The sequence below is a fragment of the Procambarus clarkii genome, unplaced genomic scaffold, assembly GCF_040958095.1.
Source record: "Procambarus clarkii isolate CNS0578487 unplaced genomic scaffold, FALCON_Pclarkii_2.0 HiC_scaffold_157, whole genome shotgun sequence".
Classification (NCBI taxonomy): domain Eukaryota; kingdom Metazoa; phylum Arthropoda; class Malacostraca; order Decapoda; family Cambaridae; genus Procambarus; species Procambarus clarkii.
Genome location: NW_027189190.1, coordinates 688280 through 698748, shown reverse-complemented (window position 1 = coordinate 698748; position 10469 = coordinate 688280). Strand labels below are relative to the sequence as shown.

The window sequence follows — 10469 nt, the reverse complement described above, 5'->3', positions numbered from 1 at the left end:
CACTAAACACTGGTGAATGTGTCCTGGCTCACTGGGTGTGGTGCTCTCAACACGATACTCACAATGGTCCAGTCACCACAGGACTGGACTCAACTTATCTTTTTCAAGCACTTATTGGCACACTGGTGACCCAGTCTCTTGACCCCACCACATGTGTCCTTCCACCCTTTCCTGGTGAGGGAGCCGTAGGGTGTGTTGGTGGCCCTGGAGGTGTGTTGGTGGCCCTGGCTGGAGGTGTGTTGATGGTGGTGTTGTGTTGATGGCCCTGGAGGCGTGTTGATGGCCCTGGAGGTGTGTTGGTGGCCCTAGCTGGAGGTGTGTTGATGGCCCTGGAGGTGTGTTGGTGGCCCTGGAGGTGTGTTGGTGGCCCTGGAGGTGTGTTGATGGCCCTGGACAATTATTGTGCATGTGTAGTATGTATATTTATGTAGTATATTTGGCATATTTAATGGCATTTAGTTAATGCCACTTAGTGGCATGTCTCTGCACTGTTTCCAGTTTGTTGATATGCTTTCTAAGATACGGGCACCATACAACTGCTGCATACTCCAACTTTGGTCTAACAAAAATTGTGAACAATTTCAAAATTTCTGTTGAAGAAATCCTGTTTCCTAGTTCTGCATCTGTTTTGGTATAACACCTCCTTTTTTACTAGGCCTGCAATTATGAATGCCTTTATAACCAGCTAAGTTGTAGAGTTGGGTATAGTCTTTACTTAGCCAAGTTTCTGTTAAAATGAGGGTCCGTTTAATTACCACAAGCTACCACAAGCTTCACAAAACTTCCTGGCAATACGTTAGTAATGAATAAATATGATATGTTAGGTTAGGTTGACCTAACTTAACCTAACCGACGCTTGGATCGTCGACTTGATTTGGCGTCACCAGCTCTTTATTTTCGTCTAATTTCTTTATAAAAAGATACTTTTTCAGATTAAAATTATGTTTTTTCGTGTTGTACATTCAGCACCAACATTATAATAAGTAAATATATCATATTTATTCATTACTAACATATTGCCAGGAAGCTGAGTGGTTAGGTCTCGATAAATTTCCTGGTATAATATTATTGTTTGCTATTCTCCATCTTAGACTAGGCAAGTTGAAGTCACCTAGGAAGATAATATGAGGTATCGAGTTCTCCATTTTGTTTATCTGTTCTGTGAATTCCTCGGCCGTTGCATCTGGCGGTTTGTATATTAGAATAATCACTAAATTTATTTTCTCTATTTTTAATCCCAATACCTCTACCACCTCATTTGTAACGTTAAGGAGCTCCGAGCATACAAGGTCTTCCATAGTATACAGACCCACTCCTCCATGTGACCTAATTTTACTATCACAGTTGTGTACTTTTCGAGACTACATTTCAAATATTCCCTAACATACATGGCTTCTCCCCCCTCTTTGTGTAAAATAGTTTAAATCCATTTATGGGACATTCAGCAAATAGTTCTCTATTTTTTACATTCATCAATGTTTCGGTATGTGCAATAGTATGTATTGTTTCATTGCAGATAACAGCATTTAAATTTTTTTTGTTTCTTAGACTTAGATTCGTACTACCAAGTTGCTGTTGGCAATTGGATAATTTTTTTATGAAGTTATTTGTTATTTTTTCCCCTACTTTAGTAATTTATGCTTTTGATCTCAATTAGTTTTATATCCTAGCTTTTTAATTTTTTCCCCTTATATATTGCCATCTTATCTGTCTGCTTTGTCCATTTACTCTCCAGCCCTTCACAAGCCACTGCTGCACCCCTCCATGCCCATACTTACTGTGCTTATTCTTACAGGACTGCACTGCATTATGTGGTGCTCACTGCCTGGACACCTTGGCAATGTAGAGACAGATATTCTGCAATACCGTGATATTAGCAGTAGAGTGATAAGCTGACACACGGGAGGTACAATGGAAAGAAGTTGAGTATCAACTCTTGTAATTTATATTGCTTCCAGTGAGTTTTTAGTTTTCTTATAATCACTATGTTATCTATCCTCTACAACCTAGTTATCTGCTTGATACATGCATTATAGGGTTCTGGTAGTTGTTCTACTCACCAAGCCCTTTCAAGGCCAGGCTTGACATGTGAGAGCTTGGTCCAACAGGCTGTTGCTTGGACAGGCCCCTCAGGCCCACATATCCACCACAGCCTTGTTTGTCCAGCACTTCTTGAAGATGTTCAGGTTTTCTCTTGAAGGTGTCGACGGTTGTTCCAGCAATACTGTATTTCTTTTATTGCTGAAAACATGTTTTCAGCCATAAAAAAATAATCCTGAATCCAGAAAAAAATCCCTTTTGTATCATCTGGAAATTTTCAAATATTGCTGATCAAACCTGAGTCTAAATTATTTGTATATATTATGAATTACAGAGGTCCCAGGACAGAGTTTTGAGGAACTCCACTTACATTTTCCCACTCTGATTTAACCCCATTTATACAAACTCATTCTTATCTTTTAGCTAATCATTTATTGTACACACCATACTCAGCCTGGGTAGGGTAGTTTATTGTGCATCCTAGTATTGTGTATGTGTAGTATATTTGGTATGTTGACCAGACTACACACTAGAAATTGAAGGGACGACGACGTTTCGGTCCGTCCTGGACCATTCTCAAGTCGATTCTCACAATCGACTTGAGAATGGTCCAGGACGGACCGAAACGTCGTCGTCCCTTCAATTTCTAGTGTGTGGTCTGGTCAACATACTTCAGCCATATCTCCTCTTTTCCTTCTGTCTTTTAGTTTTGGAATATTTAATGCCTCTAATGTCTCCTCATAAATCCTGCCCTTCAGTTTTGGTATGAATGTTTGTGTGCCTTCATCGTATATTTTGCAAAATATGGAATACATCTCATTTACTTTACTTTAAGAATATGGTTCGATCAATTAAAAGCCCTCTTGTTCAAATTGCAAAGAGACTGAAAGAGATGCAGCATGCTCAATGGGTTATATATTAGTGATTATTATTAGGATTATATATTAGTGAATCATATTAGTGATTTAATTATTATGGTCATAAAACAATAAACAAATAGTTTTGCTGTTATTACACTCTATTCACAGGTTATATATAAGTACAGTATCTGCATGTTTTGTTCACCATTACAAACCACTAAGTTGGTTTGATTTTTGTTGAGATTGTTATTTATGATTAGATTCCTTACGTTATCTGAGAATGAAGCTATGTTGGTATTGGGAAATCTATAGATGGCACTTATAGTCAAGGAGGATTTAAGGGATTTATATATATATATATATATATATATATATATATATATATATATATATATATATATACACATATATATATATATATATATATATATATATATATATATATATATATATATATATATATATATATATATGTCGTACCTAGTAGCCAGAACTCACTTCTCAACCTACTATTCAAGGATTCAAGGCCCGATTTGCCTAATAAGCCAAGTTTTCCTGAATTAATATATTTACTATAATTTTTTTCTTATGAAATGATAAAGCAACCCTTTTCTCTATGTATGAGGTCAATTTTTGTTTATTGGAGTTAAAATTAATGTAGATATATGACCGAACCTAACCAACCCTACCTAACCTAACCTAACCTATATTTATAGGTAAGGTTAGGTTAGGTAGCCAAAAAAAGCTAGGTTAGGTTAGGTTAGGTAGGTTAGGTAGACGAAAAAACATTAATTCATGAAAACTAGGCTTATTAGGCAAATCAGGCCTTGAATAGTAGGCTGAGAAGTGCGTTCTGGCTATTAGGTACGACATATATATATATATATATATATATATATATATATATATATATATATATATATATATATATATATATATATATATATATATATATATATATATATATATATATATATATATTCAAAATTCGTCAGTGTACTACATTTTTGTTGTTGCTTTTAGGTGTTGCTTTTAACCAGTGTACGTGGGTCTGATTGTGCAACCACGGTTCGAAGAATAATGAAGATATGAACAAACGACCTGTGGTCACAATACAGTCTGGAAGGGCAAAAGAAGAAATTGGCATTTCTACAAAAACAAGAACTATATAATGTTATTTTAAGTAAGTAACCAAAAAATTAAATAATTTGTTTAAAGTTTAAAATTCACTTAAAAATTTAAATTTTAAGTTAAAAAATTTTAACCAAAAAACTTAATATTTTTCATATTTGGAACCATTCCATAATATTTTCCCAAGCATAAATGATGATTATATTTCTATCACTTGCTCTTAAGATTGTTTCATTTAATAGAGGTTGGGCATAATTGTTCTCTGCTGCTAATAGAACTGACTGACTTAGCTATAGGAAAATGTAAACTTAATTGGTTTATCCATTACAGTATTTTGCAGTTTATTTCATGATCCTGTGCTTAATACTTGCATATAAAGTAGATTACAAAATGCATTTTTATATCATTAGTATTGAATAATAATAATGCAAATAATTGACTTATAAATGATGTACAATTAATTGGTAGGTGATATTATATTATTAATATTTTTTCATTCTTGCAAAGCCTTAACAAAGCCATTAACATGTTAATATAAACTTGATCACCTTCCACATATTTTCTCATGTGCTACCTACATGTACAAAACCTTATTCCTAAATGCATATTTTGTTCTGAAGCTTGTCCTTTATATGTTGTGTATCACCATCTCTGGAGAGTTTTATCTGATTGATGTATAAATTACTTTTAATTTTACAGAGTATTATTGTTATACTGAATTTATTATTATATAAATAACTTAATTTTACAGAATCATCTATCAACGCACATCCACAAGTTGAGGAGGAGGATGTGACCTTCCAGATTTCTCAAGTACTGAAACATAGACCAAACAGGCCTGGTAGATCTAGGTACAAGGTAAAATAATTTAAATTTTTATTTTTTTTTTTCTAATTGTCCGATATATATATATATATATATATATATATATATATATATATATATGCGAACAAGCCTGAATGGTCCCCAGGACAATATGCAACTGAAAACTCACACCCCAGAAGTGACTCGAACCCATACTCCCAGGAGCCACGCAACTGGTATGTACAAGACGCCTTAATCCACTTGACCATCACGACCGGACAAAATGAGGTGATAGCCGAGGCTATTTGAACCACCCCACCGCCGGCACTCGGATAGTAATCTTGGGCATAGCATTTTACCAAATCACCTCATTCTTTGGGGCACACGTGAGTCACTTCTGGGGTGTGAGTTTTCAGTTGCATATTGTCCTGGGGACCATTCAGGCTTGTTCGCATTTGTGTTCCTCACGTGTGCCCCAAAGAATGAGGTGATTTGGTAAAATGCTATGCCCAAGATTACTATCCGAGTGCCGGCGGTGGGGTGGTTCAAATAGCCTCGGCTATCACCTCATTTTGTCCGGTCGTGATGGTCAAGTGGATTAAGGCGTCTTGTACATACCAGTTGCGTGGCTCCTGGGAGTATGGGTTCGAGTCACTTCTGGGGTGTGAGTTTTCAGTTGCATATTGTCCTGGGGACCATTCAGGCTTGTTCGCATTTGTGTTCCTCACGTGTGCCCCAAAGAATGAGGTGATTTGGTAAAATGCTATGCCCAAGATTACTATCCGAGTGCCGGCGGTGGGGTGGTTCAAATAGCCTCGGCTATCACCTCATTTTGTCCGGTCGTGATGGTCAAGTGGATTAAGGCGTCTTGTACATACCAGTTGCGTGGCTCCTGGGAGTATGGGTTCGAGTCACTTCTGGGGTGTGAGTTTTCAGTTGCATATTGTCCTGGGGACCATTCAGGCTTGTTCGCATTTGTGTTCCTCACGTGTGCCCCAAAGAATGAGGTGATTTGGTAAAATGCTATGCCCAAGATTACTATCCGAGTGCCGGCGGTGGGGTGGTTCAAATAGCCTCGGCTATCACCTCATTTTGTCCGGTCGTGATGGTCAAGTGGATTAAGGCGTCTTGTACATACCAGTTGCGTGGCTCCTGGGAGTATGGGTTCGAGTCACTTCTGGGGTGTGAGTTTTCAGTTATATATATATATATATATATATATATATATATATATATATATATATATATATATATATATGTCGTACCTAGTAGCCGGAACGCACTTCTCAGCTTACTATGCAAGGCCCGATTTGCCTAATAAGCCTAGTTTTCATGAATTAATGTTTTTTCGACTACCTAACCTACCTAACCTAACCTAACCTAACGTTTTCGGCTACCTAACCTAACCTAACCTATAAAGATAGGTTAGGTTAGGTTAGGTAGGGTTGGTTAGGTTCGGTCATATATCTACGTTAATTTTAACTCCAATAAAAAAAAATTTCCCTCATACATAATAAAATGGGTAGCTTTATCATTTCATAAGAAAAAAATTAGAGAAAACATTAATTCAGGAAAACTTGGCTTATTAGGCAAATCGGGCCTTGCATAGTAGTCCAAAAAGTGCGTTCTGGCTACTAGGTACGACATATATATATATATATATATATATATATATATATATATATATATATATATATATATATATATATGTCGTACCTAGTAGCCAGAACGCACTTCTCAGCCTACTATGCAAGGCCAAATTTGCCTAATAAGCTAAGTTTTCCTGAATTAATATATTTTCTATAATTTTTTTCTTATGAAATGATAAAGCTACCCATTTCATTATGTATGAGGTCAATGTTTTTTTATTGGAGTTAAAATTAACGTAGATATATGACCGAACCTAACCAACCCTACCTAACCTAACCTATCTTTATAGGTTAGGTTAGGTTAGGTAGTAGAGAAAGTTAGGTTAGGTTAGGTTAGGTAGGTTAGGTAGTCGAAAAACAATTAATTCATGAAAACTTGGCTTATTAGGCAAATCGGGCCTTGCATAGTAGGCTGAGAAGTGAGTTCTGGCTACTAGGTACGACATATATATATATATTTATATATATATTTATATATATATATATATATATATATATATATATATATATATATATATATATATGTGTGTGTGTGTGTGTGTGTGTGTGTCGTACCTAGTAGCCAGAACGCACATCTCAGCCTACTATACAAGGCCCGATTTGCCTAATAAGCCAAGTTTTCATGAATTAATGTTTTTTCGACTACCTAACCTAACATTTTCAGCTACCTAACCTAACCTATAAAGATAGTTTAGGTAGGGTTGGTTAGGTTCGGTCATATATCTATATTAATTTTAACTCCAATAAAAAAAGAATTGACCTCATACATAATGAAATGGATAGCTTTATCATTTCATAAGAAAAAAAATAGAGAAAATATATTAATTAATGAAAACTTGGCTTATTAGGCAAATCGGGCCTTGCATAGTAGGCTGAAAAGTGCATTCTGGCTACTAGGTACGACATATATATATATTATATATATATATATAATATATATATATATATATATATTTATATATATATATATATATAATATATATATATATATATTATATATATATATATATATATATATATATATATATATATATATATATATATATATATATATATATATATATATATATATATATATATATATATATATATATATATATATATATAGTGTGTGTGTGTAAATACCTAAGTGTAGTTACAGGATGAGACCGTCTTCCCAGCACTCTTTGTCATATAACGCTTTGAAACTACTGACAGTCTTGGCCTCCACCACCTTCTCACCTAACTTGTTCCAACCGTCTACCACGCTATTTGCGAAAGTGAATTTTCTTATATTTCTTTAGCATCTGTGTTAAGCTAGTTTCAATCTATGACCTCCTGTTCTTGAAGTTCCAGGTCTCAGGAAATCTTCGCTGTCGATTTTATCAATTCCTGATACTATTTTGTATGTAGTGATCATATCACCTCTTTCTTCTGTCTTTTAGTTTTGGCATATTTAATGCCTCTAACCTCTCCTCGTAGCTCTTGCCCTTCAGTTCTGGGAGCCACTTAGTAGCATGTCTTTGCACCTTTTCCAGTTTGTTGATGTGCTTCTTAAGATATGGGCCAACTTCTGTTGTTGGGCACCACACAACAGCTGCATATTCTAGCTTTGGCGTAACAAAAGTCATGAACAATTTCTTTAGTATATCACCATCCATGTATTTAAACGCAATTCTAAAGTTAGGAAGCGTAGCATTGGCTCCTCGCACAATATTCTTTATGTGGTTCTCAGGTGATAGTTTTCTATCTAGAACCACCCCTAGATCTCTTTCTTTATCAGAATTCTTTAAAGATTTCTCACATAATGTATAGGTTGTGTGGGGTCTATGTTCTCCTGTTCCACATTCCATAACATGGCATTTATTAACATTAAATTCCATTTGCCAAGTGGTGCTCCATATACTTATTTTATCCAGGTTTTCTTGAAGGGCATGACAATCATCTAAATTTCTTATCCTTCCTATTATCTTAGCATCATCAGCAAACATGTTCATGTAATTCTGTATACCAACTGGTAGATCATTTATGTAGACAATAAACATCAATGGTGCAAGAACTGAACCCTGTGGTACTCCACTTGTGACATTTCTCCAGTCCGATACATTGCCTCTGATTACTGCCCTCATTTTTCTATCAGTCAGAAAATTTTTCATCCATGTTAGAAGCTTACCTGTCACCCCTCCAATATTTTCCAGTTTCCAGAACAACCTCTCTATGTGGAACTCTGTCGAATGCCTTTTTTAGGTCCAGATAGATGCAGTCAACCCAACCATCTCTTTCCTGTAATATATCTGTTGCTCGATCATAGAAACTGAGTAAATTCGATACACAGGATCTTCCAAATCGAAAACCATACTGTCTGTCTGAAATTATATCATTTCTCTCCAGGTGTTCTACCATTTAGTTTTAATTATTTTTTCCAATATTCCAATTCCAATTTTTTCCAATAATGTGTATGTATATTTGTGTTGTTGAATATGACCGAAAGTCATAGTCTTTCTGCCCCTCTCCTTACTGCTATTGTTGTTTCTCGCATCTTTGTATTGCTTGTATGTTTGGGCAATTTTTCTCTTTTTCCTAGTTCTGCATCTCTGCTTTAGTATAAATTTTGTTGTGCCATTATTATATATTTCACAAAACTTGACATACATCTCATTTACTTCATGTCCTAACAGCAAGTGTTTGTCAAATTCCTTAAGGAAATATCTGAGTTCCCCATAATGACCTCTCCACAAGTCAGGTTTTTCAACTGCTTCAAGCTCATTTTCTTCCAGATTATAATGCATTGCATACTTTATTCCCAAAAAGACATGGTCACTTTTACCCAAGTGACAATGTCACTTGGGTAAAAGGAGGGAGGTACTGAAAGGAGGAAAAGGGAGGTACCAAAGGAGGGAGGTACTGAATGATAAATATATCTTTCTCTTTCCTGGTAAATATAATATCCAGCATGGAGGGAACATCCCCTTCCCTCATCCTCGTAGCTTGTTTAACATGTAGAAACATGAATGTTTACAGGGTGAGGTTTACGAAATTATATATATATATATATATATATATATATATATATATATATATATATATATATATATATATATATATATATAATATTTAAAGTTTGTGTGTGTGTAATTTATATAAATAAATAATTAAATATTAATTTTGTTAATATCTTTTCAGGGAAAGCTTGCAAGTACAATTCGTATACAAGAGGGGCAACAAGAGCCAGAGGATGTCTACTAAGAAAATATATAAGTCTTTATCCTCACACTCTTGATATATGGTCTTCTCTGGTCTCTTTATTTCCTCTCCTCACAAATGTCCCTTTTTTTTATTTCTTTTACGTTTCTCTCCTGTTTTTCTTGACTTTTAATCTCTCCTTTCCTCCTCTCTTCTAACACCTCTCGTTTCCTGTCTCTTCTAGCTTCTCTCTTCCTTTACTTTTTATATTTGTGGTATTCATTTATGTCATTTTTATTTTGTATATTTTTCTTGTATCTTTTTCTTATCTTGTGTTTCTCTTCCCCTTCTCTTCAATGATTTCTCATTTCTCTCCTCTCTCTGTTGTTTCTGTTCTGTCTTCTCTCTCCTTGTCTTAATTTTGTTCTGTCTCCTCTTTTGTTGTGTGTGTGTCTTTCTGTCTCTGTCTGTCTGTCTCTCTCTTTCTCTCTCTCTCTCTCTCTCTCTCTCTCTCTCTCTCTCTCTCTCTCTCTCTCTCTCTCTCTCTCTCTCTCTCTCTCTCTCTCTCTCTCTCTCTCTCTCTCTCTCTCTCTCTCTCTCTCTCTCTCTCTCTCTCTTCTCTCTCTCTCTCTCTCTCTCTCTCTCTCTCTCTCTCTCTCTCTCTCTCTCTCTCTCTCTCTCTCTCTCTCTCTCTCTCTCTCTCTCTCTCTCTCTCTCTCTCTTTCTTTCTCTTTCTTTCTCTTTCTTGCTCTCTCTCTGGCTCTCTTGCTCTCTCTCTCTGGCTCTCTCTCTCTCTCTCTCTTGCTCTCTTGCTCTCTCTGGC

At 35.5% G+C, this 10469-nt stretch overlaps 1 long non-coding RNA gene across 1 annotated transcript; it reads left to right on the top strand.

Moving 5' to 3' along the window:
• Window positions 1-3978: 3978 nt before the first annotated feature.
• Window positions 3979-10249, top strand: LOC138361056 (uncharacterized). The gene is made up of 3 exons (XR_011226769.1): window positions 3979-4083; window positions 4783-4889; window positions 9647-10249. It is a non-coding gene; the product is annotated as an uncharacterized lncRNA (long non-coding RNA).
• Window positions 10250-10469: the final 220 nt, after the last annotated feature.